At 45.0% G+C, this 24,100-nt stretch overlaps 1 long non-coding RNA gene across 1 annotated transcript in view; it reads right to left on the bottom strand.

Annotated features, from left to right (window-relative positions):
* LOC115073560 overlaps positions 1 to 24,100 on the bottom strand; it is a 320,695-nt gene that overhangs the window by 15,431 nt on the left and 281,164 nt on the right. Inside the window, exon 2 of the long non-coding RNA XR_003852049.1 lies at positions 21,227 to 21,350. This is a non-coding gene — a long non-coding RNA (uncharacterized LOC115073560). The remainder of the gene's footprint in view (positions 1 to 21,226; positions 21,351 to 24,100) is intronic.

The raw sequence follows: 24,100 nt of genomic DNA, 5'->3' as shown, positions 1-24,100 counted from the left end.
GGCATTGCAGCTTAGGAGAGGTAGAGGAAGAGACATCTGGGAGTAAAGAAGAAAAAAGTTTCCCTTCTCCCCAAAAAACAACAACAGCCTCTGTTGAAGTATAATTGGAACTATAGCAACCAGCCTTTTCAGACCCAAGGTTAGGACAAGTTGGCAAGGAGACCAGACAGAAGGCAAATCACTATGCAGCATCTTTTTAACTAGCCTATAGTTGCTATCTGGATCAAGTGATATTGACATACTCACTGTAAAGTCTGAACATGTGTATTTTTTCTCTAGCAGTTGATAAAAAGGACCTGTTTGAAGAAACACTCTCAGTATTTAAAAAAAGCTATAAAACATTGGATTTGGCACTGGTAAAGGGCTGTTTCTGATCTTCTCTACTACTCTGCAGAAAGATAGAGTGTCCACTGTAGGCTTATTCTTTTCACTGGGGGAGGGCCATGCCCCAGATATACTACCTTAGGGGTGATGCTGCTACTATGCCTACCTCCCTAATGTACCTCCTTAGAGATCATGCTGTTACTATGCCTACATGCATTGCCTATGATGCAACAGCATGGGAGTTTTGGTGTCTCTGTATTGTTTGCTGTTTGGATCTCATTCTAGTTCCCCTACCTGCCTTTTTCTTTGCTACTAGGGTGTTTTATCCCCAGAAAAAAAGTGAAGAAAAGAAACAAATATATGTTTCTTCTCCAACCTCATCTCTTTTCTTATTTTCTGTCTTGCTGTCTAGGTTATCTAGGCCATTGTGCTTTATGCCATTTTTCTCACTGTATGCCTTGGTTGTTTTCAGCTCTTTTTTCTGTTTGCAATGGACTATGCTCAATAAAATTCAAGCAAAAACTCAAAACATGGCTATTCCTAAAGCATTCTCGAACAAAAAAAATGATGGTAGATATGTAGGGTTTAGGGGTTGGAGAGGAGAGGAGAGGGGAAAAGGGAGGAAGATTTGGTGGTAGTGGTTAGGAAAGTTCCCTCCCAATCCATTCCTTTATTGGAGCGGCTTGGAAGAGAACTGGGCATTTTCTGAATGCGTTGCTGCATGCTTTTTCAGAAAATCCCCTCCTTACGTGCCACATGCGTGCACATGCGCATACCAATATAAAATCAGGTGTGCATGTGTGCACAGGTATCAGATTTTATTATATGCGCACATCGGCATGCACATGTTATAAAATCGGCATGTCCATGTGCGCTCAACAGGAACCGCGGGCACTTCTTTTAAAATGTACCCATTAATGATCCATTAGCAGTTTCACTGTACTGGCACTGGGGTAGATTTTCAAAAAACGCGAATAGGCGTACTTTTGCTGGCGCATCAGGCGCCAGCAAAAGTACGCTGGATTTTAGTAGATATGCGTGGAGCCGCGCGTATCCACTAAAATCCTGGATCGGCGCGCACAAGGCTATGAATTCTGTACAGCCGGCGTGCGCCGAGCCGCGCAGCCTACCCCCGTTCCCTCCAAGGCCGCTCCGATTTTGGAGCGGCCTTGGAGGGAATCCTCTAACGCCCTCCCCTCACCTTCCCCTCCCTTCCTCTACCTAACCCACCCACCCGGCCCTGTCTACACCCCCCCCTTACCTTTCTCCGGGGATTTACGCCTCCCGGAGGGAGAAGTAAATCCCCGCGCGCCAGCGGGCCTGTTGTGCGCCGGGACGCGACCTGGGTGCGGGTACGGAGGGCGCGGCCATGCCCCCGGACCGCCCCGGGCCGTAGCCACACCCCCGTACCCGCCCCAAAACGCTGCCGACACGCTCCCTAAACGCCGCGACGACCGGGCCCGCCCCCGACACGCCCCCCTCGGAGAACCCCGGGACTTACGTGAGTCCCGGGGCTCTGCGCGCGCCGGTAGGCCTATGTAAAATAGGCTCACCGGCGCGCAGGGCCCTGCTCGCCTAAATCAGCCCGGTTTTGGGCGGATTTAGGCGAGCAGGGCTCTGAAAATCTGCCCCTATGTGTACTTAACACATTCATTCCTGCAGAGTTCAGTTTCTGACAGAAACATATGCTACTGATGGGATCAACTAGGTAGCCATGCTTCTGACTGGGATAGACACCCCCTACTCTGGCTGTCTTTGAGCTTCTTTTCAAATCATTTTCCCTTACAGTACTTGCTAGCTCTTGGTCTAAGCCTGATCATTTGTTGCTTTGCACACTTGCTGCATCACTTGCATGCCACTTCAGGTACTGCTTTGCTCCTGCTGGGGCCTTTGGATTTTGAAAGCATTCATCCTCCTTTTACCTCAGCATTCAAGGTACACTTTGGGTTTTTTTTCTTTGTTTTTGCTTCTCTTCTTGATGCATTGCTCTGCTCCTACTGTTTCAGTTTTTAATCACCAGCACCACTGTTGCCCTGCTGTCCAAGCCCGTATTGGTACCTTAGGATGCTTCCTACACTGCTCCAGCTCTCCTCTTGGTACTTTCCAACTCCCTTTGCTATATGGTAATTGCTGACTCTTGATCTTACCCTAGCCATCCAATGCTTTATACAGGTCTTACTCACCCAGTTGTCCTTAATGTTTTCATGCCTTCTTGGACATTTTCTTCAAACTCTTTCCTTATGGTTCTTGCAATTATTGGCCTCATCCAGTATTTAGCCTTTGATGGATTAAACCACAGCAAAAGGTAATGGCTGCAGAGGTGCAGCACCAAAAACAAGGACCAGAAACTTCTATGATTACTACCCCTGAGGTAAAGGGGGCAGTATTTGCAAAAACTGGTTCAAAAAAGGAATAATTCCTAGTTTTTCTAAATCACAGGATGTTAAACAGCTAGCAGTTAAAAAACATTTGATGTCTGTAGTCAGTAGCATTTTAGCCTCCATTGAAAACCAACTCTGAACCCAAACAGCCAGCTCCTTCACCTGATGATGCCATTTGAAAAGGACATCAGGCTTCCTCCAGGGATTTCCTCTGGCTTCTTCCTGCCTAGGGCTCTGTTCCAATTTGGTTGGTTACCTATACCCCTTATTTAGAGCCATAAAGGGAAATTTTAATACCTGCGTCAACGCGCGCATACTATAAAATCTGCTATCCACATGCACACGTGCGCCCGATTTTATATAAGTGCACATGTGCGTACAAGTGCCGACTTGCGCGTGCAAGGGGGAGACATTTTACAAGTGCAAGCGGTGATGCAGGCCTTTTCCCCAGTTCCCTCCCAGGGACATTGAAATACTTGAAGGGTATAAATGATAAGAGTGGGAAAAAGTAAAAATATTCATTTATTTTTTGTTTTGGGGCATTTTCCCTCCAACAAATTTCATTTTGTGTAATGTTTATTTTAGTTTTTAAAGAAACAAAATAAACATTAAGAAAAACTAAAAAAAAGAAAAAAAAAGAAATGGAAATCCCGAAGCCTCTCATGCCCCCCACCCATCCCACCCAACTTGAAAAATGCCAGGGCCAGGATCCTCCCCGGCCCCCACTTACCAGTGCTAAGGGAACTGCAAACGAGGCCTAGGCCCAGGCCGAAACCTGGGCCTTGTGTAGGGCCTAGGTCGAGAACATGGTGACCTATTGTGGCCTAGGTCTATCCATTTTGAAACTACTGTACATCAAAATGGTGTCTGTTGCTTGGGAGGGTGCAGCAGAGTTAATTAACTCCAGCATGTCCCATAGTGGGTACCACCAATTGAAGCCTGACAAAGAAGACCTACGAAGAGGACATCTGAAGCCTGGGCTCTGGGCCTTGGCCTCATCCTGGGTTGAGACCCAGGCATCAGAACATGGCCTCTGGGCCAGGCCATAACACTGGGTCAGGTTCTGGGCCTGGCCCAGCCATCAGGACCTAGCCTTCGGGCTGGGCCCCGATATTGGGCCTGGGCCCGAGCCCTGGCCTAGGCTGAGGCCCCGGTGTCAGGACTCAGCATCTAGGCTGGGGCCCTGGCAATGGGCCTGGGTGTGGGCAAAAGCTCAAGCTTCGGGAACAGGCCAAGATACTGCTTCGAGTTTGGTAAGTGGTTTTGTGGGGGTGGGGGTGTCTGGAAATTTCCCAAGCCTCGTCTTTGCTCAGGCCTTGCCCAAAACCTAAATCTAGACCTTGGCATTGCACTCGGCACACCTTCACTGGGCTGCATCTTATGCCTAAGCGAGGCTCAGGCCTCTGTCATACTAGGGAATAGGCTGGGGCCCCTGCTTTGGGTCTTGGCCTATTTTCTAGGCAAGGCCCCAACTTCGGGCCTAGGATTAGGCCCAACCAGCTATTTATCTTTTAATTGGTTTTCAAAAGAAAACAAGATTCTGACAAAATTTTATCAGAATTTAACTCGTTCCATTTTGAAAATGACCAGAAATGAATTAGGAAATTTTGTCTCATTTCCTGTTTTGTTTCTCCCCTAATTCCCATCCCTAATAAATGATGCATGTGAATCAAATCCGTATAGATCTAGGGGTCATAGTATGAAGCTCAAAGGGGGTAAACTAAGGAACAAATGCAGGAAATAGTTATTCATGGAAAGGGTGGTAGATGCATGGATTGCCCTTGCGGTAGAGGTAATTAAGACACAAAATCCAATGTTATTCTAAAGAGATTGGGATAAACACAGAGGTTCCGTAATGACTAATGGATGGAAATGAAGATAAAAGGTAGCCTGCACTGGGGCAATCTGCACGGAGTGGCAGTTACTAAATTAAACAAATATATAAATAATGCTTGTTGGGCAGACTGAATGAACCATTCAGGTCTTTTTCTACCGTTATTTACTGGGTTCCTATGTTTTTCACTTACTATAAGTATGGTAGGACTCAAGCTGGGGTTCCTCTCTATGGCTCCCTGAGATTTTTACGTCGCCCCATCTAGCTGATGCCTTTCTTATTTACCTTCATTAATGTATTCATTTTGAATGTGTGTTTATTTCTTCTTTTTGAATCCCTCCTCTATAGTGGCCTAATTTAGAGTGAGGCTGTATGCAATGCCTTTTCTTCCCTATTTCTCCCTTCCTTTTTTAAGCTGTAGTTTTTCCTTTGATGGTAGCCATTTGCACAATATGTACACCCTGTATTCTTTATATTATGAGATTTTTTTTCTTGCTACAAATTTGAAAATTATGATAAATAAAAAAGTTTAAAAAAAAAGAATGAAAAACTATGGTATGACTAAGTTTTACCTTTACAAAGGTGTCTCTCTAATATTTTGTAAAGACAAGGACCTTAATTAAAGGAATCATCCTTTAAAAGTAGTCCAATATGTTTCTAATTGAAATATTGTAAATTAATGTGAATTAAATACAGACCAGTGAATCAAAAGCTGCAGTATGTATGTGTGTGTGATTGGCAGTTTCCATGAAGTAAGCTGACAATGTAAACAGACCCCTCCTGAAATCGTTTACAGTCTAGGGGTGGTACGGGAAAGATTTGGCTGTGGACTTTGTAGCCAGAGCCAGACAGCCATTGGAAAATGGCCCTGCTACACCAGCCAGCAATCTGTGGGGGTTCTCAAAGCCTCATCATCCCTGCAAGTCAACAACGGTAATAAATTGAAATTGCAGAGTTGATTAAATGAAGTATTTAAGACCTCATAAAGAAAAGTCAGCAAGCTGGTAAAAAAAAAAAAAAAAAAAAAGAGAGAGAGAGACAGGACTAAGTAAATGGGACACTGGGAGAGAAAGAAAGAAAAGATCTGAACATGACTGAATGCATGGAAAGAGGAAGGGTGTGTGGGCGGAGGGGTGAGAGATGAGATGAAGAGTTAAAAGGGGGAGAAAAAAGAACTGGGGATGTGAGACAAAAATAGGTGGAAAAGAGACAGGGGGGAGGAGGAGGAGATGGAAGGAAGAATGAGACAGGACAGAAAGAAAAGTAAAGAATAAAGAATGTCTCAGTGATGTGGGATGGAGGGTTTATCTCGCTATGAGCAGCAGGCTCAGCCACTGATCTAATCAAATTATTCAGCATTAAAGATTGCCAAGGCATTCCAGTGCTTCGGCTTCCAGAGGCCCAGCTGGGATCAAATGCTAATCAACATCTCCACAATATTTTCTTTCACTGCCAGCCTGCTATGTGTTTGTTTTTCAAGCAGTGCATACTAAGCTAAAAGATCAAGATGAATTGATTGAGATGGAAAGATGATAAGTGGCAAGTTTAAATATAGGAGGAAGGGAATATATATATATATGTATTGTATATATATTATCAGAACAAGAAGAGGGGAAGATTAAAAAAAAAACCCCAGAAAGAGACCTCTGCGCATGAAGATATTTAACTATTGACCTTGCAACATTCTGCTTAGACTATCATGCTGTTTTACCAAATGCGGAAAATATGATTGCACTAAAGTTTTGACCTTCTATAATCATTTTCAATAACTATCATAACCACAGCATCATGCTGCAAAATGATCCCTGAGATCTTAAGGTTGTGGACTATTAGATGTGTGACTGTTTCAAGCTAAACATGTAGCCACCAAATAAATGTTCTCCTTAATGCAATGCCGCTCTGTACCTGTTGCAAATGCTTTCAAGGGGCAGCCGGAATGATCCATATATGCTGATAAATCAATTGTAATGTGGACTGTAGAGTATCCCAGGTAAATGGACATTATTATGTATGTAGAAGATTACTTATTAGTTGGGTATCATATATGCCAAGGAATTAGGATTAACCAAGCACATATGTTGCACAGTGTGAAATAGTGCACTCGCAAGTGGTATTCATAAGTAGGGGTGTGTATTGCAAAGTATTTCGTTTTTATTTTTGGTTTTTGTTTACTTCTGCCTTTTTCACTTCATTCTTAAGTTTTATTTAAAAATTGAAGTATCAAGCTTTAGATTCAGAAGCATTTTTTATCTGGCTAGAATTTGGCAGGATAAATTAGGGGCATTCCAGGGGCGTAAATAGGGGGAGCTGAGTTAGTCGGAGAAGTTATCTGGCTAAGTCCGATATTCAGAGTTATCAGCTAAGCCTTGTGGCCCCATAGAGCAGTCCTACAGTTAGCCACCTCATCATTTTTAGTGTACAGGAACTTAATGCTTACTAATTCCAAACAGGGCACACTAAAAAATCATGCACACATTCAAAGCGTGTATGCTACTGAAGTTAAGTGTGCATTATTTTAAATGAATGAGCATTAAAAAAGCAAAAGAAAAAAAACTCCAAACTTTGTGGGGGTTTGTCATTTCTTATTAAAAACAACACAAAACGAAAGCTCTTTTAATAAGTAAGTGTTAACACAGTGCAATTACAGAACATATTTTGGGAGTCATTTTTTAACTACCTGCACCAGAGGAAAGTCTGCAGGCAATTTTTACCTGCAGACTTTGCATCAATTTTCAAAATGAAAATATGCGTGTACTTTCATGTTTTACATTTCCCCAGGAAAACTACCTGCACTCATTTGCACTTATTAATCTGTACGGATAATTTTCTGGAGAAAATCTATGCACATATTTTTGAAAATGCAAAAGTATGCATATTGTTCCAAACCTCTTTTCAACCCTGCCCTTGGGACTATATCTTGTCACTGTGGGCCAGATTTTAAAAGCCCTGCACGCGTAAATCTGGCTGGATTTATGCGCGCAGGGGGGTTACACACACGAGCCTATTTTGCATAGGCCCGGCGATGCGCACAAGCCCCGGGATGTCCTGGGGCTTTGAAAAAGGGGCGGGGCGCCAATCCGGGGGCGGGACCGAGGCCTCCGGCACTGCGACCGAGCCGGAGGATCGTATGCCGGCAGTTGGCCGGCGCGTGCAAGTTTTGCCTGCCAGAGGCAGACGTAAATAAGAAAATAAAGGTAGGGGGAGGGATTTAGGTAGGGCTGGAGAGCGGATTAGATAGGGGAAGGGAGGGGAAGGTGGGGGGGGAGTGGAAGGAAAGTTCCCTCTGAGGCCGCTCAGAAGGAACAGGGAAAGCCATCGGGGCTCCCCTAGGGCTTGGCGCGCGCAAGGTGCACAAGTGTGCACCCCCTTGCGTGTGCCGACCCCAGATTTTATAACATACGCGCAGCTGTGCGTGCATGTTATAAAATTGGGCGTAGATTTTTGCACGCCGGGTTGCGTGCACAAATCTACACCCTCGCATATCTCTTAAAATCCAGCCCTGTGGGTATAAGTTATGTGCATACAGGCTCTGCATGTGCACCTTTACCTACCTTTGGGGGCAGGGGGGTAACTTTTAAAAGCTCATTTCTACAGATAAAGCACTGTTTTACCTGTGGAAAAGGATTTTAAAATTACCTTTCTTAAGGAAGTAATTTTAAATTTCAAAGCAGTCGTAAATGCAACATACTTTTGTAACAATTTACTAGTATTAAGTTCACTTTGGGCCGGATTTTATAAATTAGCGCGAGCGTGTACTTTTGTTCGCGGGATTTTAATGGATACGCGCGTAGCCGCGTGTATCCATTAAAATCCGGGGTCGGGGCGTGCAAGGCTGCCCAAAATCGGCAGCCTGCGTGCGCCAAGCCGCGCAGCCTGCCTCCGTTCCCTCTGAGGCCGCTCTGAAATCGGAGCGGCCTCGGAGGGAACTTTCCTTCCACCCTCCCGCACCTTCCCTTCCCTTCCCCTACCTAACCCACCCCCCCCCCCCCCGGCCCTATCTAAACCCCCCCCCCACCTTTGTCGGCAAAGTTACGCCTGCTGGAAGCAGGCGTAACTTTGCGTGCGCCAGCCGGCTGCCCCGCTCCATGTTCCGGTCCCGGGGGCTGGTCCGGAGGCCGCGGTCACGCCCCCGGAACACTCCCGGGCCGAAACCACGCCTGCAGCGCCGCCCCTAAATGTTGCGTCATGCGCGACACGCCCCCAAAACGCTGCGTCACTCCGGGCACGCCCCCGACACGCGCATCCCAGGGCTTGTGCGCGCCGCCGAGCCTATGCAAAATAGGCTCGGTGCGCGCAGGGGGGGTTTGGGGTAGGTTTTCAGGGGGTACGCGCGTATCCCTTTAAAAATCTACCCGTTAATGTGGCTAAAACCTATTGACAGTTCAATGGCGTACATTGTAGCAATTTTCAAAAGCCCACTTACATGTGTAAATTGCATTTCAACATGCACAACCTAGTTTTCAGCATGTAAATCGTTTAGAAAATGAACCCCTAAGGGGGTAACTTTCAAACCGGTGCACAGGCACATGTTGGCACGTGTGTGTCACCATGCTCCCTGGGATATGGCCATTTTATAACTTGCGCACATGTTATAAAATAGCCTAGCTGTGTACACATGTGCACCTAAATTTAAGTGGGTACACACAGGGGTACACAAATCCTGCTTCTATTGTAAAAATTGGGGGATTTTAAAAGTGGCGTGCACCCACACCATTCCTAGTTTCACCAGTTCTTCCAGTAGTTCACCCAGTTGAGTTAGGTCCTTCAAACCTCCCTAGTTTAATAGGCTTCACCCTCTGCAGTAAGCCTAGATGCTTAAAACCCCTCAGATATGGCTAGTTTTTCTTTTTTTTTTTTAAACTTACACTTCCTCCATAACATAAGTAAACTTACATGACATTAGCCCCAGGCATGTAAGTATTTGTGCACACATCTCTCTGCCCTGCTCCGGAACGCCCATGCCCCGCCCAGACTCCGTCCAGATCATGCCCTTCTTTAATTGGGGCAAGATGTGCGCGCTGTATCTGGGCGGCTTTTAAATATGGTGGGCATCTGCCTGATTTGGGTGTGCATCTCCTAATTCATGCACATGCTGGGCTTTTAAAATTCACCTTTAAGCACACTGAATTAACACTGCATTAGCATGGTAAACCAATGGTATCTAAATTCCATCATTAATAACATAAGAACATAACCCTCTTTGGGGTTCTTTTTCAAGTTAATTTGCATATTATTTTGGTTATCTGGAAACCATACCTAGCCTAACAGGTCTGTACAGGAGAAGTAAGGCATTTCCTCCTTCCATGAGCATTGGGAGTCACACCTTAGGTAATGTAACCCCAAGAGTAAGTAACAGTAACCCAGAAACTCCCTTCACCAAAGTTACAGTGTTCTCTTCCCTCCCATCTCCTCCCCCATCTCTTTCCCACTCCCATATCCTGGAAGTGACAGTGAAGCCTGATGAAAGCTTGGCATATTAAGTGAAATTCATTCTCTTATAGTCCCCTTGGGATGAGAGGGCCACATAGGAGTTGGCTCATAGTCTTCATAGGGTGAAGGCCACCAAAGGTAGTCCTCCCCACAATGAATTTAAATAGACCTATCTGAAGTCCTGGAAGATGGGATATGGGAACTAGTGCTGCATACCAGCAGAGCACTGAAAAAATGAAAGCATGCGCTCTAGATTAAGAAATGGCCATGCTAGATCAGAGCAACAGTCCATCAAGCCCAGAATCCTGTCTAACAATGGGCAATTCCAGTCACTTGGAAAATTGATGACTCTTTTTGACTTAGTTTAACAATTTTATTGTGTCAGTTCATCCTGAGCAAGCAAGTCTGAGAATAGTATCCTGTTCCTGTTTATTTTAATCATTACTCCAAAAATAGCTTTGTTCCCTTGCAACAACTAGTTTACTAGAGTACCCTGGGAAATAGACAACAGCTATTCCTTATGGGATAGCACAGACTTTAGGTATATATGATATGCATTCAGGACCGAGAATTGAATGCAATAATTTAAATCAGATGAAAGTATATTAAACAGCACACGGTCTCATTTTATAATGAGGTACAAACTGTGTTTATATTACAGGCTTGGATGCATAGGCTCTTCAATGGCTCATGCATACTGTGTGGGTGAAACAGAAGGTAAGTAGAAAGGTAAAGATCAGATTGAGGGATGACAGAACTGTAAATCTTACAAGTTCCCTACACGTTATACACCTTGAATTTTATATAATGTAGTTCATGTAAATTAAGGGAGATTTAGTGAAATAGCTGAAGGAAGAATTGCTGCTTGCATTCTTATTGCCCGAGAGCCTCAACAGCTAGGATATTACATTTCTCTTATTGCCTTGATTAGTAAGCTTCCTTAACAAAATCTCAGCTTCCCTCATTGCAAAATAATTATAAATCAGCAGCCAGAACAAAGAAACAGACTTACAAGGAATGAATTTGGAGCTCCAGTAAGATTCATCTCATCCTAAAATTCCTGCCTATGCATGCAGCTAAACAGACCTCTCACATCTTTCTCCTTGATGCCTGGCTAGCATGGAGGGTGAGGTGAAAAGCTATCATAAAAACAAAAGCTCCTATTTAAAAAAAAAAAAAAAGTAGTCCATAAGGCACAGGATAGGAAAGATCCCCTTTTACAACAACAATCTTCCTCTAAGGTTTATGTTAAATGCCCCAAGGAAGAGAGAAGGTAACTACCGAAAGAGCTGATAACTGGAGATAGGAAAAAAAATGACCCATGGAAATCATTAAAATATTATGCCATTACGTAGAGTAAATATCCTCCGTTACATGATTGGTGCTATGAGAGCTAATTCATTTCTTTTTTGTTTCTCAGAGTTTCATTTTCAAATTACAATCTTCCCTCCTCTCTAATAAATACTAAACAATTAAAGTCTTCACCCCCCCAGAAGTGTGATTCCAACATCACAGTGTCCCACCCTCCTGTCACCTTCTCTGCCATAAACAGATTCGTAAAAACTGCTTTTGACGCCCCAGCTGCCATTAGCCACTTAAAATCCCATAATTATCATCCTATCATGGGTCTGTTAACGAGCAGTAAAAATAAGGCCATTGAATATGGTAATTTATTCGTAAATTAGCCTAATGAGAATAGGTTTCAGACACTGTTTACTTTCTAGCTGCCTGTTTCGGTGCCATGCAGGCTGACTGCACAGTGAAGCCCAAGCCATTTATCCAGGACTGGAGCTCCCTCTTGGGTGGTAGATAACAGCTTCCAGCTCCAATAGAGTGAGGTTTGTTAGAATTAATTCTACATATTCCACAAATATTTTTAATTTTCCAGCCTTTTCTAACCTATCCCCTGTCCTTCCTTTAAACGTGTGGGGGTTTAAAGGTGTCTGCCTACTCAATCTGCTGGGAAATAAATGTCCATTTCAGATTTATACCTGCAGCGGTTCCAGCTAGACTTGTTAGTAATGGCTAAAATTCCTCTCTCCTTACAGTATACAGTTAGTAGAAGGTCAGGCTTCAGATACTTCAGTGATGACGGAAATGAACCCAGACTGACATATTTGTAAGAATCTGGCTGGTATTTTGGACAGCCTACAGTTTTCCGATTCCTCCTCCCAGAAAGCTGTGAATATATGTGCATGGTGGTGGAAGGCACTTGGGGGAGGAGGGGAACATATTTTTCCTAGGACCTCGTGATAAGCAGTTGAGTGCTTCAGTGGGATTTCATTAACCTCATTTTTTGCACAAAGAAAACAGGATAGATGTCGAAGTAATACTGGGCAACTTAAATAAGATACCTAGTTAAATGCCTAAATGCCCTGTGCAATAAAATGTGGCCTTTTTAGACATGCAATATGAGAACATGAAGAAAACGATGGCACTCTGTAGCAATGGTTCTCATCCATGACCCTTGGGGATTGCCCTTCCAGTCGAGTTTTCAGGATATCCTCCATGAGTTTGCCTGAGACATAGGCGCATGCACTGTATGCAAATATATTTTATTCAATGTGGATGCCCTGAAAAAGTACTGGCCAAGTGGTCATTGAGGACCGGATTGAGAGAACCACTGCTCTATAGGACGTCTCTCATCTATCATGCAGCTTGCAGTGGACATGATAGATTCAGGGATCTGATTTTTCCATGCCCCTATGCCTAAGACATCGTAATGATACTTTCCCGATGACACTCTGATTAAGAATTTTTTTCTATGGTATGGAAATAAAAATTGGCCCCCAAAATATAAAGTGCTAAGTTAGTTCAATTTAAAAAGTTACACATTTCTTGGCTGGCCTCCGTCCTTCAGGTCCAAACAGCTATAACTCCCCGAAGCTAGCCAAGAAATGTATTAAGTTATCACCTTATTGTTTGTTTGTTAGTTAACCTTTATTTCATGCATTCAAGTGGACTAATATGGAAACCACACTATTTTTCTAAGGTAGAAATATAATGGTAGATTTTCAAAAGAAAGAGCACATGCATGCGTAAAATGGCGCACGTGAAATATACGCACGTAAATCTGGGAACGTGAGTTAAACAGGACGGGGCAAGGGCGGGGGCATTACGGGATGGGGCTAACACATATGCGCATACCTTACTATTTTAAAACACAGCAGAATAACACACACATCTTTTATTTGTGCACATTTACTCCTGCTCAATATCAGGCGTAAGCGATTGTAAATACCTCAAAGATGAAAAAAATGACCAGGTCTGGGTGCAATGGGGAGACTTCAGGCAGAAGAGCCAAGAGGGTCTCGAAGGACTGGGTGAACTGGTAGACATAAAAATAAAAGATAAAGAAATAGGAAAACCGCCCCCGTCCGCCAACATGCCGTAGTAACCCTGGCTTTCTCCCATCCCCCCCACTCTTCCCATAGGTAGTGGCTTGCTCTCATCCACATGGTCATACCTGTCCAAAGGTGATAAGATCAATTCCCAGTTGCTCCTGCTCCACCAGGTCCTGGTTTCAAAATGGCCCTGGCTGGCCTTGAGATCAGAGCCATTCTGTTGTAGGTGCATGTGCCACATGGCCTTATATGACAATATAGCAGTGGCCCTGAGAGCAGCGCCATTTGGCAACTGGGTAGGAGCGACTGGGGATCACTTCTGTTCCATTTGAACTGTTCCAGCTCCATGGATGCTGTAAGCTATTACCTGTGGGAAGTCCAGGGAGGGAGAGGGGCTTGGGGGTTAAATTAAACAATAATGACAGCTCTTGGAGGGTTTTTTTTCTGTGCTATGGCTGTAACGTGCTAAATCTGTCTCAAAGAATTGCTGAAGAATTGCCTCCCAAATCTGCCGAGGTATTTGCAGCAGGCTGGCTTTTATCTTTTCTCCCTTTTCTTAAGTTTGATATAAGTCATGGGGTGGTTGGGGAGGGGGAGCGGAGGGCGTCAGAAAGGACATTTTAGGTGAGAGATGAATACCTGTTAAAAAAAATGTCAAAATCTTTGCCCATTGATAGCAAACAATAAAGAGAAATCCATCTGCTCTATATGAGTTTTGATCTATTAAAACCATGAAATCCACCCTCACAGGCTCCAGCACAGTTCTTAACACTGCTGCAGGTTAAAGGAAGTTACTGATGACAAAATAGGGGTCTGGACCTTAGTGGTAATAAAACAAATTGCAAAAAATAATGACCCTTATGATGAAAATCTGCTATTGTCTCAAAGCCAAATTTCTGATCTAATAAATCATTACAAATTGGCAATCTCCTGGCATAGATTAAAAGACTTTTATAAGCCTTACAAAAGTAGATGAGTGTTAAGGGATATATTGGATTTTACATTAATCATAAATCTTTTGGTGTCTTCCCACCAGTCAGCACTGGTTTACAGCAGTTTTATCAGACCACTGCATCCTACTTTAGCTGCTTTTCTTTTTCTTAATCAAATTAAATTCTCCACTTTTACCAAAAGCGATGGTCCAATCTGTGACAGTTTTAGGAGTGCAACACAGGAGCCACTCTCTCCTTTCTGCTAAACACGTTCCAATATGATTCCAGTCTGCTCAGATGGAGATTAAAAACAGTTTCGGAAAAATTTTAACCCCCCCCCCCCAGCATAAAATCCAGGGGTTACGCGCGTGGCTGGGCCTTGCGGGCACCGTGCGCATTTTAGAAGGGGCCCGGCGCGTGCGTGAAATCCCCGTTATGCACACAAGAGCCGGGCCTTGGCAAAGGGGCAGTCCGAAGGTGGGGAGGAGCGGATCCAGGAGGTGGGGAGGGGCAGGGCTGGAGCCGGCTGGTACAGTGGCCATTTTTTGCTATGTTGGGGGGGGGGTCGCGTGTCGGCAGGGTGCCGGTGCGCGCAACTTGCTACTGCTCCTTTTGGAGGAGCAAAAAGTAAAATTAAAAAATAGGGATAGCTAGGATAGGGATAGGGGTGCGGGGAGGAGAGGCACAGGGGAAGGGAGGTTAGGGTAGGGGGTAGGAAAGTTCCCTCCCAGTCCGCTCCTTAATTGGAGCGGACTGGGAGGGAACTGGGAAAGGCCATGACGCGTCACCGTGTGAAAATTTCAGTATTCCACCCCCCATTGCACGCGCCACCCCCGGGTTTTATAACATGCGCGTGCATGTTATAAAATCTCGCATCCATGGGTGCGCACCGGGTAGTGCATGCACATGGCCGCACACGCGTATGTTTAAAAATGTACCCCGTTATTTCATACCACTTCCCAGCCTGCGAGAACGATTCAGGTCAGGAGATGCGGACAGTCGACCTAGCAGTGCAATAAAAGAGTGGGGATGTGAATCGTTTTTTGACGATTTAAAATATCGTCCGATATATTTTAAATCGTCAAAAATCGTTAGGGCCACGATACAATACCAATTCCCCCGATTTATCGTTAAAAAATCGTAAATCGGGGGAAGGGGGAGGGCAGGAACTTACTTACTTGCCCTAAACCAATGGCAGGAAAACCGGCACACTAAAACCCCCTAAAACCCACCCCCGACCCTTTAAATTAAATCCCCCACCCTCCCGAACCCCCCCCCCCCAAATGCCTTAAATTACCTGGGGGTCCAGCGGCGGTCCGGAACGGGCTCCTGCAATTGAATTGTGTTGTCTTCAGCCGGCGCCATTTTGCAAAATGGCGGCTGCAAAATGGCGGCGGCCATAGACCAACATGATTCGACTGCAGGAGGTCGTTCCGGACCCCCGCTGGACTTTTGGCAAGTCTTGTGGGGGTCAGGAGGCCCCCCCAAGCTGGCCAAAAGTCCCTGGCGGTCCAGCGGGGGTCCGGGAGCGATCTCCTGCCGCGAATCTCCTGCCGCGAATCGTACTTCCCTCCCAAAGTTGATGAAGTATTAAGGCATTTGGGGTGGGGGATTTAATTTAAAGGGTCGGGGGTGGGTTTTAGGGGGTTTTAGTGTGCCAGCTCACGATTTTAACGATTTTCACGATATTTTAAACACCCAAACGGCAACAATACGATTCCCTCCCCCTCCCAGCCGAAATCGATCGTTAAGACGATCGAGGACACGATTCACATCTCTATAAAAGAGTGAGATGCATTCAAATGGTAGGCAGGTCACCTCGGTAGGACCTGGTGAGAGGTAGGTGCAGAAAAAATGTTGCTTTCATTTTGTTTTTATAATATAGTTTTTGTTTTATTTGATGTTTATTTCATTTTTTTTTCTTATTAAAAACAAAACAAACACCATAGCAAAAAGATTAAAACAAAGAAGAAAGAAAGAAAGGTGCCATCCCCATGATAAAAACCCCTCAGCTCCAAAATAAAACAATTAAATCCCTTTTTTAAACACCCCCGCCCCCCCCAGGTCTATAGATGACACTTACCCCATCCGTGGGGTTTAAGTAGTTAAAATGTGACAGGAGCGGTCCTGAGTAGTTGCTGGCTTGCTGCCCTTCCAGATTTCTTTTGAAAATGGCACTGGTCAGCCATGAGGCTGGCATTCATTTTTTTTTTTTTTTTGGGCAAGTGCTCTACAGCCATAAAAATGAAATGGTCCTGTCCTCAGGGCTGGCCGGCACCATTTTAACAACAGACCCTGCAGGGATTGCTCCTAAACCATTTCAACACATGGGATAAGTGGCATCAGCTGCGTTGGTGGTTTTTCATTTTCAAAACAAAAGGAAATGAGAAAAAAAAAACCCTGAATTTTAGCAGATTTATTTTTCATTTCATTTTCTAATATTTTCATTTCTTTAGAAAATGAATGCACGCACCTAGAAGTAATTCCTGCAGCCAGTGAGCAAGGACTAACACTGCAGCTTTACTAAAGGAATTACACAGGACCCAGTGAAATTAGCTCTCTAGATAATAAACGGTGCACCAAAAAGCATCCTTATTCCAGCAGGAAATCGGGAATATTTGCAATCAAATTCTGTAGTTATGGAATGTAGTGTTCAGTACTGAAACCACAGGAAGCCTCCCCCCCATCGCATGTGTCCTCTGTCTACTCAGTCAATGCCTCTCTCAAAGATGTGCCACTGCACCGATGATCACCCTCTCCCTCTACCATAACCCTGCTGATCGATGCCAGAAGCAGATCATGGCCAGATTTGCTAAGGACCGCACAACTGTATCTCCATCCGATGAATGAATATAATATCATCTTTTTTAAATTTTACTCTTAAGAACTAGCTGTGTTTTTAGAATCCTCCTCAAAAATAAATCCCCAAAAGAACAAATTAAAACAGAAAAGGAAAAAAAAGAATGGGTATCTTGTTTAAAAGAGTTGGTTCCTTAAAGGTGAATTTTAAAAGCCTAGCGCGCACCAAAACCAGGAGAGATATGCACAACTCAGGCCAGCATGCCCTGAGAGTATTTTAAAAGCCGCCCACGTACGTGTGTATTTTCCGTTACACACACATAAATGAAACGTTCCCAAAAATGGGCGGGGCATGGGCATTCCAGGATTTCACACTGAAAACTGCACGTAAACATTCTGGGCCAGATTTTCGTATCTATGCGCGGGCGTAGATTTGTGCGCGCACCCGGCGCTCACAAATATACACCAGATTTTATAATATGCACACGCTGCCACGTGCATGTTATAAAATCTAGGGACGGCGCACGCAAGGGGGTGCTCACTTGTGCACCTTGCACGCGCCGAGCCCTAGGGGAGCTGTTCCCTCCGAGGCAGCTACAAAATCGGATCGGCCTCGGAGGTAACTTTCCTTCCGCCCCCCTACCTTCCCCTACCTAACCCGCCCCCCAGAACTACCTAAAACCCCACCCTAACCTTTATTATTTAAGTTGTGCCTGCCTCTGGGCAGGCGTAGGTTGTGCATGCTGACTGAATGCTGGCGCATGATCCCCTGGCCTAGCGGGCCTTCGGAGGCATCTGGCCCCGCCCCCGAATCGCCCTCGCCTGCACCCCTTTTCTCAAGCCCGGGACATACACGCGTCCCGGGGCTTGCACGTGTTGTTGAGCCTATGCAAAATAGGATGGGCGCGCGCAGGAGCGGGTTTTCGGGGTTACGTGCATAATATACGCGCGTAGCCCTTTGAAAACCCGCCCCTATATGCACAGGCACGCACTGGGTTCCCCTGCCATGTAACTTTACTTCTGCTATGGATAACACGCAAGTTATAAAATAAAGACACATACAAAGACAGGTGGGGTTTTTAGGGTCGAGGTTTACAGGGAAGAAGGAAGGTTATTAAACTAGGGGGGTTTGGAAATCCTTTTCCTTACCTAGGCAAACTGGGAATGAACTGAGAATAGTGTCGGCACGCATATCTTTTAAAAATCCCCCCATTTATGTGGAAGAAGCAGCATTTGAGTACATAGGCATGCGTTCACTTAAAATTGCACACACATATGCACACGTTCATGCTATTTTATATCATGCGCCTATGTTATAAAATGTCCGCTTTCCTGGATGCGAGCCAATCAATGCTGCACGCCTCTTTACAAGTTACCATATTAATGTTACAAGTTTTCTCATTTCACGAGGCTGAAATGGTGACTCCATGAATTCCAAGCATTTTCTTTACATTCTTCTTCTTCTTCTTTTCAGCTGATAGCCCCCTTGCTTCAGTCACCAACTCCTCTTCTTTCTCTTCAGCTGATAGGGTTTGAGGATTCTCACCAGCCTCACTTTTGGATCTGACTCCTCCTCCAGGGCCTGGGGAACCTGCCGGCCCGCCCCTTTCCTGTTGCACCTCCCACTGCTCGTTGTGAGGTAGATTTTTAAAAGCATTGCTCGCGCAAAAAGGGCCACATACGCGCTTATGCGGATCATGCGAGCAATGCAAATTTTAAGAATCCGCGAAATGCACGTGTCAAGAATAAGTGGGTGGAAAAGGGGCGGAGCTGACTTGTGTGCATAATTCCAGATTGTAAATAAAGCTGACCATGGTGCGCATCCTTGTGTTATCCGCGTAACTTTACTGCAGGGCCTAATGAGGAGCAGGTCTGGAGATCTCCAGTTTTAGGGCTTTCAGCACAGCATGAAGGTTCGGGATCAAGTGGGAAGCTCACAGGATGAAGAACCAGAGGGGTCTTGAAGACCTCAGTATCAACTGGAGAAACTGGTGGACTCATTGGAAAAGCTGGTTTTTCCCCTCACCCGAGCAGGTTTTAAAATTTGCCTGCATACACGCGTAAAAGCCACTAAAGCCCTAGCGGAAATACAGGCGGGGCATTTACTCAAGCTATTTCCTAAAATTATACACATGCACATACGTGCAGCAGGGGGATTTTAAATGATACGTGCTTACTTGTGCACATGATATAAAATTGCAGCGTAACGCCATTCACGTGCCGATACGCGCGCTTTTGGGTGCACGCATATTCCTATTAAAATTAGCCAGTGTGTTTTTCAAGTTACACACGTCACCTCAAAAACTCACACAGATAAACAGAGTTCAGAAGTCACTGCATGCTTACTCAGATAAAGAGACAATTGGTGAGCATGTCAGAACTCGGCGTGACGTAACCACAATCACATGTTGCGTGCGCGATTCAGTTCCCACGTTTCCCTATACCCCCAATGTGTGTAGCTAAAAGTTTGTGGGGGGACATCGTGGTTCATTTATCTTCTGTTCATCACATTATAGAGTACACAGAACGTTCAATCAATAAATTACTTAACTGACTATTATAGCTTGTGCTTTTACTCTCTGCACGGTGTTACCATGTGCAGTGGATGAACATTTATACTGTTCATGTATTTCTGTCCATGCTGGAGTTTTTTTCTTTGGTACTACTTTAAACTAAAACGCTTAACCCATCATAAAGCACATTGGGGTAGATTTTCAAAGGGTTACGTGTGTAACTCCGAAAACCTGTCCCTGTGCGCGCCGAGCCTATTTTGCATAGGCTCCGCGGCGCACGCAAGCCCCGGAACACGCATATGTCCTGGGGCTTTGAAAAAGGGGCGGTCAGGGGGTGGGACTGAGGCCTCCGGCACAGCGGCTGTACCTGGCGTTGGCGCGCCGGCAGCTGGCCGGCGCACACAAGATACACCTGACAGAGGCAGGCGTAAAAAGTTAAAGTAGGGAGGGGATTTAGGTAGGGTTGGGGGGTGGGTTAGATAGGGGAAGGGAGGGGAAGGTGGGGGGGAGCGGAAGAAAAGTTCCCTCCGAGGCCGCTCCCTCCTTGGAGGGAACAGGGAAAGCCATCAGGGCTCCCCTAGGGTTCGGCGGGTGCAAGGTGCACAAGTGTGCACCCCCTTGCGTGCGCCGACCCTGGATTTTATAACATGAGCGCGGCAGCTTGCGCATGTTATAAAATCAGGTGTATATTTGTGCGCGCCAGGTAGCGCACACAAATGTACCCCACGCGCACTTCTCTTTAAATCTACCCCATTCTGAATTGGCATCTCTTCCTTTGTGTCACTGAACAAACGTTTTCTTTACAGACCTGAGGACTGCAAACTGGCTCCATGTCATAAAGAACAAGCTAATCCAGTCTTGGCTTTCCCTCAATGCATGCATGGATTTGTAGTTCAGATTTTCTTTGGGAAGCCAATGGAACACCTCCCCCCCCCCCCCCCCCCCCCCCCCCCCGAACTATGGGGTTGATTTTCAGAACACGAGTTATGTTGCATAAAAGAGGGTTTGATGCATGTAAATCGTGCTTTGAAAATCAACCCAAGAGCTCTGCATGTAAGAGCATGTGCAAAACCTAATTTCAGGCCTACTTTTAGGCACAATTGTAGCAGCATTCCAGAGGGTGCAAGTGGGTCAGGGAAAGGAAATGCCTGCATACTTCTGAACCTCAAAAACAGGTGCAGCATTGTGCGTGTTTGTCTCTGCACTGCACATACCTGCTTTGAAAATTCAGGCTAAAGACTGTGAGCAAAAAAAAAAAAAAAAAGACATCAGGAAAAGGACATGAATCAGAAATAGAACAACCTGGGGATGTGTGCATGGGTGAGGGGAGACTTGCAACTACAACAATGCCTGTAATCTAACCACATCACACTCATAATGGAAGGATAAGCCTCCTTGATAATTATAAATATCCTTAGGCCATAAAAGACATTACATGCATGTTTGTGATCTTATTTCATCATAATAATCCAGAACCTTTTCCCTCCTATCCTTTCCCTCCCAAAAATAAATACTGGATTATCCTATATAGTGACAGATACAGCACCGTCAGTCAAGACAGGCTTTACAGCCGGCTCTAAACGGCTCAATGGGATTGTCACAGCATTACAGAGTTTTTCCATCTCCAGGCTCCCAGGTTTCATTCCAGTTTAGGGCATTAGGGACTTACAAGGTTGCCCATGTGAAATAAGTTGGTTGTCTTAGTCCAGTCCCAGAGGCCACAGCAAAAACATCTTGACCTCTGCCAGATTCCTGCAAATCTTTGAATTCTGCATCGTAGTGGCTATGTGCATCTGTTTGAAAAAAAAAAAAAAAACAGACAATTTTTAATTCATTCATTTTTAAGTGAAAAAAAAAAGAAACAAACAAAATTTAATACATTTTCATTTTAAAAAATGATGGTAGATTTTAAAAGGGCTCCATGCACCAAAGCCGGGAGATATGCGCATGTCCCACTGTCAGCGTGCGCCACAAGGATTTTTAAAAGCGGCCGCGGATGCACGTAGGGGCGGATCCAGTCTCTAAGTAAAATGTGCGTGTAATACTTACGCATACAAGCACGCGCCGGGAGCCTCTATCTGTACTTCTGCTATGGAGGAGGTGTAAGTTGAAAAACTACTAAGCAGGGTTTCAAGGGTCCGGACAGGTAGGGTAAAAGAAAGTTAGCTGGGGGAGTAACGAAGTCTTATTGCTTAACTGGGCAAACTGGGAATGGACTGGGAAAATGAGTTTAGCCATCGGCATGCGTATCTTACAAAATCCCCCCCACTTAACCACAGTAGACGCGACACACACGTGCACCGTGTGGCGGCCTGTGCGCCAGAATGAAAGTTACCGTCTATGTGCACTTAGCACCGCCCCTCCAACAACAACATTCTTAGACCCTCCCTCATTCCTCCTTCCACCCTCAGCTCCTCGTCGCTCTAGCTGAAAATATCTTCATGGAGCAGGAGGGATCCCTGGTTGCTGCTTTTTTGGCTACTGTTGCTTTAGGAAATGACATCAGCAGACCAAGGCAAGAGACATTGTTAATTTTTTCTATGCAAAATGTTGCTGATCTAGTGCCATTTTTTATGGCAACAATTAATAATTGAGCCATCTCCAATAGCACCAGTGGTGAGCCAGTAGCCACCTGTCATTGCTCCTGCCCCGGGAAAAAAAATTCAACTACAGGGTAAGAGGATCCGATGGGTGTTGGGCAGGAATGGGAGAGGGTCCGAGTGATTTCTTTTGGCTGTGGAACTGACAATTGTTTTGTTTTGGATTTATTTTAAACAATTTTTTTTTTAATTTTAAAAAAATGAAAAGAACTAAAACAAAAAAATAGAAAAAAACAATGACACAAAACAAACATTGTCTGTGCACAGTAGACACTTTGGGGCGGATTTTCATACTCCGCGAATAGGCCTACTTTTGTTTGCGCTCCAGGCGCAAACAAAAGTACGCTGGATTTTAGTAGATACGCGCGGAGCCGCGCGTATCTGCTAAAAACCTGGATCGGCGCGCGCAAGGCTATCGATTTTGTATAGCCGGCGCGCGCCGAGCCGCGCAGCCTACCCCCATTCCCTCCGAGGCCGCTCCGAAATCGGAGCGGCCTCGGAGGGAACTTCCTTTTGCCCTCCCCTCACCTTCCCCTCCCTTCCCCTACCTAACCCACCCACCCGGCCCTGTCTAAGCCCCCCCTTTACCTTTGTCGGGGGATATCCCCGCGCATCAGCGGGCCTCCTGCGTGCCGGGACGCGACCTGGGGGCGGGTCCGGAGGGCGCGGCCACGCCCCCGGGCCGCCCCGGGCCGTAACCACGCCTCCGAGTCCGCCCCCGAAACACTCCCGGCACGCCCCCTAAACGCCGCGCGGTTCGGGCCCGCCCCCGACACGCCCCCCTCGGAGAACCCCGGGACTTACGCGAGTCCCGGGGTCTGCGCGCGCCGGTGAGCCTATGTAAAATAGGCTCACCGGCGCGCAGGGCCCTGCTCGCCTAAATCCGCCCGGATTTGGGCGGATTTAGGTGAGCAGGGCTCTTAAAATCCGCCCCTTTGTCACATAACAAAGCCACATGATTTTAGTTTTAATAAATTTATTAAGAAATGGGGCCACAAATTTTAATGCTAGGCTAGAAATGTATACTTCTTCAAGGGTTATTCAAGAGCTACAATGCAGATGCAAAATTTTCATGAAACATTCAGAACCTAAATACTTTAGCATACTTTACAGAATATTAATGATCAAGTATAAATAAAAGTAAATAAGTATTGCAAATTGTTTTTGCCACATTTCTACAATATTATACATTTACATAAATCATCACGTACAACAAGGTCAACATATAAAATTCAGCTGGATGTTCCTTCACTACCACAAGCCAAATTATCCTCCACAAGAAATAGAGCCATCTCCATCGTCGGCCCAAAATTATGGAACTCATTACCTCATCACCTCAATTCACAAGTAAACATTAAATCTTTTAAAAAAGAACTTAAAGCCTGGCTACTCTCACAGTCCTGCAATGGTTGCTCACTCAATGACAGTAGAACATAAATCTTTGATTTCATCCTCTGCGCGTTCCATTTTACGTGAGCAATCCCCCTCCTATGACGACCGCCCTGACTCACAGAAACCTTTCTCGCTTTTGTTACGGTATCAACCGTCCCCCTACAAGATTTTTCTACAGTCATATTTCTAATATTTAATGTATTTATTGACCATTACTAAGTTATTGTTCTGATTCAATTTTTTTACTGTTATACTGTTATGGATTTAAATGTAACTGGTTTGTTATAATGTAAACCGGAGTGAAGGCAATGTCTGCTATACCTCGGTATATAAATGAATGCTAAATAAATACATTTTTCAAATGACAATTTAGACCTAATAAAAAAAACACTTCGGTTGATTTTTCTTCTTTTTTTTTTTTGCTGATTATTTATGTGATTATTGTGTTATGTATGTTGTAATCCACCAAGAACTAGTTGATAGATTAGCAGATTATAAATACTTTTAAACAAGGCAAAGAATGCAATCCATTCTAGAAGTGAAGATGGTAA

The sequence above is a fragment of the Rhinatrema bivittatum genome, chromosome 11, assembly GCF_901001135.1.
Source record: "Rhinatrema bivittatum chromosome 11, aRhiBiv1.1, whole genome shotgun sequence".
NCBI classification, from domain to species: Eukaryota; Metazoa; Chordata; class Amphibia; order Gymnophiona; family Rhinatrematidae; genus Rhinatrema; species Rhinatrema bivittatum.
Note: the sequence above shows the minus strand (reverse complement) of the source record. Positions and strands in the feature narration are given on the sequence as shown.